Genomic DNA, 7,616 nt, shown 5'->3' with positions numbered 1-7,616 from the left:
AGTAGTTATTTTTTTCTGATCCTCTCCCTCCTCCCAACCTCCGCCCTCAAGTAGGCCCTAGTTTACGTTGTTACCCTCTTTGTGTCCATGAGTTCTCATCGTTTAGTGCCCACTTACAAGTAAGAACATGTGGTATTTGGTTTTCTGTTCCTGCATTAGTTTGCTAAGGATAATGGCCTCCAGCTCCATCCATGTTCCCACAAAAGACATGATCTTGTTTGAAAAAGTTGTATCTTATGGCTATATATTAATTGTAGTAGCCAAATGAGAACGTATTCTTTATTGTATTAGGAAGATGAGTGGGTCTACTTGTGTAGTTATGAGAGGTAGAGCCAAAAACAGAAGACAAGCATAATAAGAAAGGAGCAAAAAAAAGTTAAAGAGCTGAGTTTCCAACTGCAGCACTATTTACATTTTACATAATACTTTGCTGTGGAGGGTTATCCTGTGCACTGTCGGATGCGAAGCAGCATCCCTGGCCTGCAGTCAAACCCCACCAGTAATGTCAACTGAGAATGTCTCCAGATATGGTCAAATGTTCCTTTAGGGGGCGAAAATTCCCCTGGATGAGAACCACTGATTTAGATGGTAATAGAAGGCAGGAGGAAAAAGAGTGAGGTAAGTAATAATACTGCCCACAAAATTCACAATTAAAAAGAAGCACAATTTTAAAAGACTTATCAATGCAAAAATGATATATATTTATATAAATCATGTCAGAGGAAAACTATCAGTGTAATTCTCCAGTATATAATACAGCATCTACCTGATACTATACAAGAAGAATGAATGCAATGCAATGAACTGTGTCAAAGGTCAGAAGCTGAGAGAAGGGAAAAATGAATTGTGTGGGGGTAGAGAAAAGATATGAAAGTGAGTAAGCTCAGGAGTAACTTTTTCAGTATGCCGATTAAAATTTTCCTTTTAATTATTTTATTTATTGTTTTTTCCAAAACAATAACCAAAGAACTCATGGCAGTGGATTTTGCCCCTTTTATGGGTAGGCAGGTGGTCAAACAGGTTGAGATGATCAGAAATAAAGGGTTATTGGAAAGCAAAGTCAGATTGAGACACAAAAAGTCTTTGTCAACTTCCCAATTTTGTGTTCTTTATATTAACTTGCAATAATTCTTTTTCAATTAGATGTACTGTGAATGTCTTCTCTAATTTGCAACTTGTCTTTTCATTCTTTTTAAGGTGACTCTCGATGAAAAGAATATCACAATTGTAATGCAATACAATTTAACAACATTTTCCTTAATGGCTTTTTCATTTTCTCTCTACTCGAAAGATACTCTCCTAAAATTTGTATAGTTTTGCTTTTCATATTTAAGTCTCTACTCCACTTAGAGCTGATATTTACATACAATATAAAGTAGGGGTCAAATTTCATTTTCCTCTTAATGGATAATCAACGATCCCAGTATCACTTATTGAAAAGTCAACCCTTAGCCTAATGCTAGCTCTTTATATACCAACTTACCACCTATAGATAGATGTTTCTAAGCAATCTATTTTGTTCCACTGGTCAATCTGTCTATCTTTCACCAGTATCACACTCTACTAATCACTATAGCGTTATATTAAATCTTCATATAAGTCTCCCTACTTTATTCTTCTTCCTCAGGAACGTCATATCATTATCTTTAATCTCATATTTCTTTATTAAACAGACTTATTTTATATTCTCCCTGATAATTTTTAATATATGAAATATTTACGAGTCTTTCTTTAGAACATGGTTTCTGACACTCATTCATGATGCCTTGGTTTATAATTTTTGACAGTAAATTCATATTTTGGGGGAATTTTACCTGTGGAAATTTTTTGGGTCCTGTGTTGAAGGTGGATTCCTTCAACAAAAATTTATGTTTGCTTCTGCCAGCTATGTGGAACTACCTTAAGTTCTTGGCTTTAATTTTTGTTTTTTGTTTTGTTTTGTTTTTTGGTATCACTTATGTAGTGTGAACTTCAGTAGCAAACCCACAATACCAGCTTGATATTCAAATGATCAAAGAGATATTTCATTCCTATGCACAATGTCAAGGTTTAAATTAACCAATTGTCCTTGCAGTGTCATGGGAAATGATAGCTGATTTTAATAGGTACCCTTCCAATAAAGATGTAGATATTTGGACGTCCATACTGAGGGGACCTTAAGAATAGACTCTACCTTGGATGTGTCCAGGATTTTGACTGTCTCCTGTTCCTCTTTCAATAGGAGGCCATGAAAACAAAATTATAACCCAGAATTTACCAGGTTCAGCAAGTACCCTTAAGGCTTACCTCTCTGAACACTATTTTTTATGTAGGGTTTGTGTTTGTTTGTTTTAGCCTCTTAGTATTTGCCATCTTTCCAGTTCATAGTTGCATATAAACACTATTTTTATATTTCACATTATTGTTAGTTGTTTATCATGAAGTATCAGGGCACCTAAGTTCACCATACTAACAAGACATAAAGTTTAAATTTTATTTTTTCCCCCTCAGCTTTATCCTTTACCTTATTTCTTTTAGAATGTCTTTAATCCTTTTTCTTTCTGGTTCCAAAAAGTAACAAATACTCATTTTGAACAAAATTCAAATGGTATGGAAGTATGAAAGTAAAGAGTTGTAGCCCCCATCCCTCCCTCCACATAACCCCAAGGAAAAGACACTGTTAATTGTTGGCTCTTATATAATATTTATAATTTTATAAATTGTTAGGCTCAGTGGACTTACCACTGTATGCCACCACTCAATATGCTGTACAAGCTTAAATTTAGAATGCCCCTATGTAGCTGTTATGCTCGTTAAAGGAACTCAATATCTGAACTGGCTTTGGGCTACCATTTTCTCTGGCTATGTGCTGAAAACCCGTGGTAACTTATTTAAAGGATGGCCTGGTTAAAACATTCCTCCTACCATAAAAGTTATTTGATGTGAAAAAAGACTGCCAATGTTTGTTTTAAAGCTTGTGTATTTTATTCAAAAATGGCTCAAATGTAGTTTTTGGTAAACTTTTGGAAACAAGGACAGAGGCTCTTTAAAAACTAAAATTAATTTCTGATAGAGGTAAGTCATAGAGTCTGCAAGAAAATCTGCTGCAAAATTTATTCAAGAAACAAACTGAATAAAAAGTAATATTTATATCAACCATGGTTTCAAGAAATAGTGATAAAGACAGGAAAATAAATAGGCGGAAGATATATTTTTTTCTATATTATAAAAAGCTGAATGCAGAATGAGAGAAAAACTCTAGACAATTAAAAAAAGCTTTACAAGAAAGGAAATGTAATTATAACTATTTGGTGTTGCAGAGAATAATATTTATATAACATCAATAAGGTAAATATTTGTTTTTGGTTTACCTAACTATATTTCAAGGATGGGATAACAAAGAGGTACTAGGTGGTAGAAGTATGCTAAGTCATCATCCGTGATAATAGACAAATGATCTATAACTTCTTTCTATAACGTCTCATATTGGTAAACCTAGAGCTAGCAGTTAAAAAAGAAACGTATTTAGAAACAGGTACCTGAACAGTAGAAAACAATTTTTTTTTTTTTTTTTTTTGAGATGGAGTCTCACTGTCACGCAGGCTGGAGTGCAGTGGCACGATCTTGGCTCACTGCAGCAACCTGTGCACCCCAGGTTCAAAGAATTCTCCTGCCTAAGCCTCCTGAGTAGCTGGGATTATAGGTGCCTGCCATCACACTAAGTTTTGTATTTTTAGTAGAGGTGGGGTTTCACCACCTTGGCCAGGCTGGTCTTGAACTCCTGACCTCATGATCCACCCGCCTCAGCCTCCCAAAGTGCTGGGATTACAGGCGTGAGCCACCGTGCCTGGCTAGTAGCAAACAATTAAAAGCGGCTATCTGTAGATGAATTCCAAGGGTTGGGGCACTCAGTACTATTTAACATGTACACATAATACATGAATAAAAATTTTAAAAGGAGAAAAGAGTAAGGTCATAATAGAGAATCTAAGGATGCATATGCATTTTACTTTGTGTTTTAGCACCCAAGAAAGGCAATGTGATGTCATGAGTGCTGGATTCCGATACATACAAATCCCAATTTGAATTCTGGCTCACTAACTGACTAACTTGAAAGTCCTTGAGCAAGTCAGTTAATGTTTTTTAGAGTATATTCCTTTATATAGAATCTGGAAATAATGATTCCTATCATGCAGATTTATTTTGAGGCCAAACTATAATCTATATGTAGCATAGGGCACTTAAAAATGCTCAATTAACAGTAATTTCTATCATTAATCATTATCTCTCTTCTTGCCGAAAATAACTACATGAAACCTCGTGTATCCTACGACTTCATTTTCATTTTGAAATCTGAATCACATACCAATCAGTTGAATGTTATCATCTATACTTTACAGTGAAGCAAAAAAAGATGAACTTGCCCAAATTCTCCTATTAGTAAGAAATTAAATTAGCAACAAAACTGTATACGCTTAGTTTACTTAATGTCTGATGTAAACAAACAGGAAAGCAGAGAAAATAAGAAGTGGTAGTCTATTCTGCTTAGTAGAATGTTTTAACCAGTAAAGTTAGCTATAAGGTGATTAATGGTGGGGGAGATAGAAGAAAATTTCCAAACAGAAAATAATTGTGAATCTAGGTACCAGCCCAAAGCCCAAGGTTTTCTAATACTCAAAAGATAAAAAGAAACTTAATTCTTTATACTGAGAGTAATATATATAGACATATATTTTTTGAAACAGGGTTTCACTCTGTCACCCAGGATGGAATGCAGTGGCACAATCAGAGCTCACTGTAGCCTCAGCATCCAGGGCTCAACCCGTCTTCCCACTGCAGCCTCCTGAAGAGCTAGGACCACAGGCACAAGCCGGCACGCACCACCACACTCAGCTAATTAAAATAAAAAAAAATTTTTTTTTTGCCCTGTCTTTATGGAAAATACAAAAAAATAGCTGGGCATGGTGGCGGGTGCCTGCAATCTCAGCTACTCGGGAGGCTGAGGCAGGAGAATCGCTTGAACATGGGAGGTAGAGGTTGCAGTGAGCTGAGAGTGCCACTGCACTCCAGCCTGGGTGACAGTGCAAGACTCTGTCTCAAAAAATAAAAATAAAATTTTTGTAGAGACAGGGTATCACTATGTTTCCTAGGCTGGTTTTGAATCCTAAGCTCAAGCCATCCTCCTGCCTCAGTCTTCCAAACTGCTGGGATTACAGGCGTGAGCCACAGTGCTCAACTTTAAAGTAAAATATTGCTTACAAGTTAGATTTAATAGTGATCATGTGCCTTCCTTACCTAACTCTGTTATTCATTTGTACCTAGGCCCTCATAATTTTGTAAAGCATGCTCTAAAATTTATCTTTACTTTAAGATGACAAAGGAGAACAATTACATATAACTTCCAGGAATGTGGGCTTGAATGTAGTAACTTTTTACACTTGGTATCTGGCCTGATTATGATTCATGGGTCATAGGAAAAAAACCTCACATGTCTCTCTCCTATGGTAACTACTCCCTACATCTCAAGCACACTGTTTAGGACACCATTAACCATCTGTGAACCAGTTTTGAAGGGCCAAATCTGCAAATCCAGGGCCATTAAAAATGAAACAGAAAAGATAAACTTTCTGAGGGCAGAGACTTTGTCAGCCTTGTTCATTGCTGTGTCATCAGTGTCCACTACAATGCTCGGCAAATAACACTTAGTAAATATTTGTTGAATGAATACATTTTTAAAAAGTAAATAAAATTCCTAAGTATTTATTTGAGTTTTCAATATACAAAGACAAAATGATACAGTACAAAGTAAAATAATGTTAATTTTAAAGCTCATGACATATTTCCTTATTTTAAAAAAATCACATAATATAGATTGAATGAAGGGCTACCCATTCGAAATAAAAATTCTGCTTCTTACAGACATGCATAGTCAATGTTATGGTTTAACTACTGTCCCATAATGTGGTGCTTTTACCCACTCTTTATTAGTAAAAATAATAGTAATAGTAACTGTAACACTAATTTCTAACCTAAACTCTTATAGCCACCATAAAAATATAAGCTTTATATACATTATCCCATTCACTCTTCATAACAAACTTATAAGATAGGTATTGTCACCACACTTTACAGATGAAGAAACTAGAGTTCGTAGAAATAATCTGCCTATTTTGTTCTACAAAATGGTGAAAGCCAGATAAAATCAGTTTAACTCGAAAATACCTTGTTTTCCAGCAGAGACAGTTAACACACATACATAGGCTCACATTACATCTAGCATGTTGTCTTATCCCAGGCACTAGAGAATATTCGCCCATTCTTTCAACATTTTTGAACACCTATTATGTTCCAGGCACTATGCTAGGTTCCCTTAAAGATCACTTGTAATTCAGAAATACATATAAAAAAATGGCACATACCCAGATTCTTCTATAGAATCATAGTGCTGAGAAGTACAGTCTGAAAGTTTCTCCCTCTATACTTATCTACGTGTGATATGTGTGCTTTTGTTTGTCCTACTAAACCATATGCTTCTTTGTGGCAGGGTGATATCAGATTCATCTTTTTGGGTCCCCAAAAAAGGTCTAGCCTGGTGCTTTGATCATAAGAAGCTTTCAATATACACAGCTAAATATAAAAATATACATAAATTGAACTAATTTTCCTTGGGTAAGAAAAAACTCAAATAAATATGTTATCTTTCAACTTTTTGTCAACTATCTCACAACTTTTAAAAAAAACCCTCACACAAATGCCAAAACAAGGTAACTTTATTATTTTAAATATTTTACTTTATTGGTAAGGTTGAATACGATTGTTAAATTTTAATGGAAAATATAAAATATATTTTGATAAACAGAATAATCTATGTAAACAGGTTTTGTTTGCATTTCATATATTATAACCTTAGGTAATTTATTTTTAATAATACAGCTTTTCCCTACAATCCACATTAGCACACGTGATCACGTAGGGATAAAAAGATTCCATTTTAAAAAGTATAACAAAAATTTTTCTATATTTCTCAGAGCTATTATGATTACAGAAATACATAAACACTTGATTCTGTAAGAATTATATGTAAAAAAAGAAATCACATCCTGACAGGACTGACACTATACTTTGCTTCTTAGTTTAGATAAAAATAAAATCAATTTGAAAGGACAGATTTTAATCTCAGATGAGACTGAGCATTTTTTTTTTTTTTTGGTGGAAAAATGATATGTGACAATTCATGCTGTGCATTAGAGATCAGAATCTGGTCCTAAGTTTACATGATTGATGGGTTTCTACTTGAACAGGCATAAATGTGAATGGCAACTGTAATAATGCTTACAGAGAGAGTTAATGCAATCTCAACCAATTTCTCCTGTTATCTTCACCATAATATTACCTCCACTACAGCAAAATGTTTTTGAAATCCACACATAAAATCCTATGCAGTGCTTAAAAATAACACAAAACAATCTATACATACACACATTCAAAACATGATTCTAATAGGCAGGACAGACACTTATGTTAACTACTCATTCGTGGCAAAGACCATTCAATAAGCAGTTTCTAAAATTACGTGTTTAGCAAGGGTACAACTCATTCATTTTTTAGTCATAAGGAAACTCTGATGATAGAATAGC

This window comes from Piliocolobus tephrosceles, chromosome 11 (assembly GCF_002776525.5).
Source record: "Piliocolobus tephrosceles isolate RC106 chromosome 11, ASM277652v3, whole genome shotgun sequence".
NCBI classification, from domain to species: Eukaryota; Metazoa; Chordata; class Mammalia; order Primates; family Cercopithecidae; genus Piliocolobus; species Piliocolobus tephrosceles.
The sequence above is the reverse complement of the archived record's forward strand: the minus strand, read 5'-3'. Positions refer to the sequence as shown.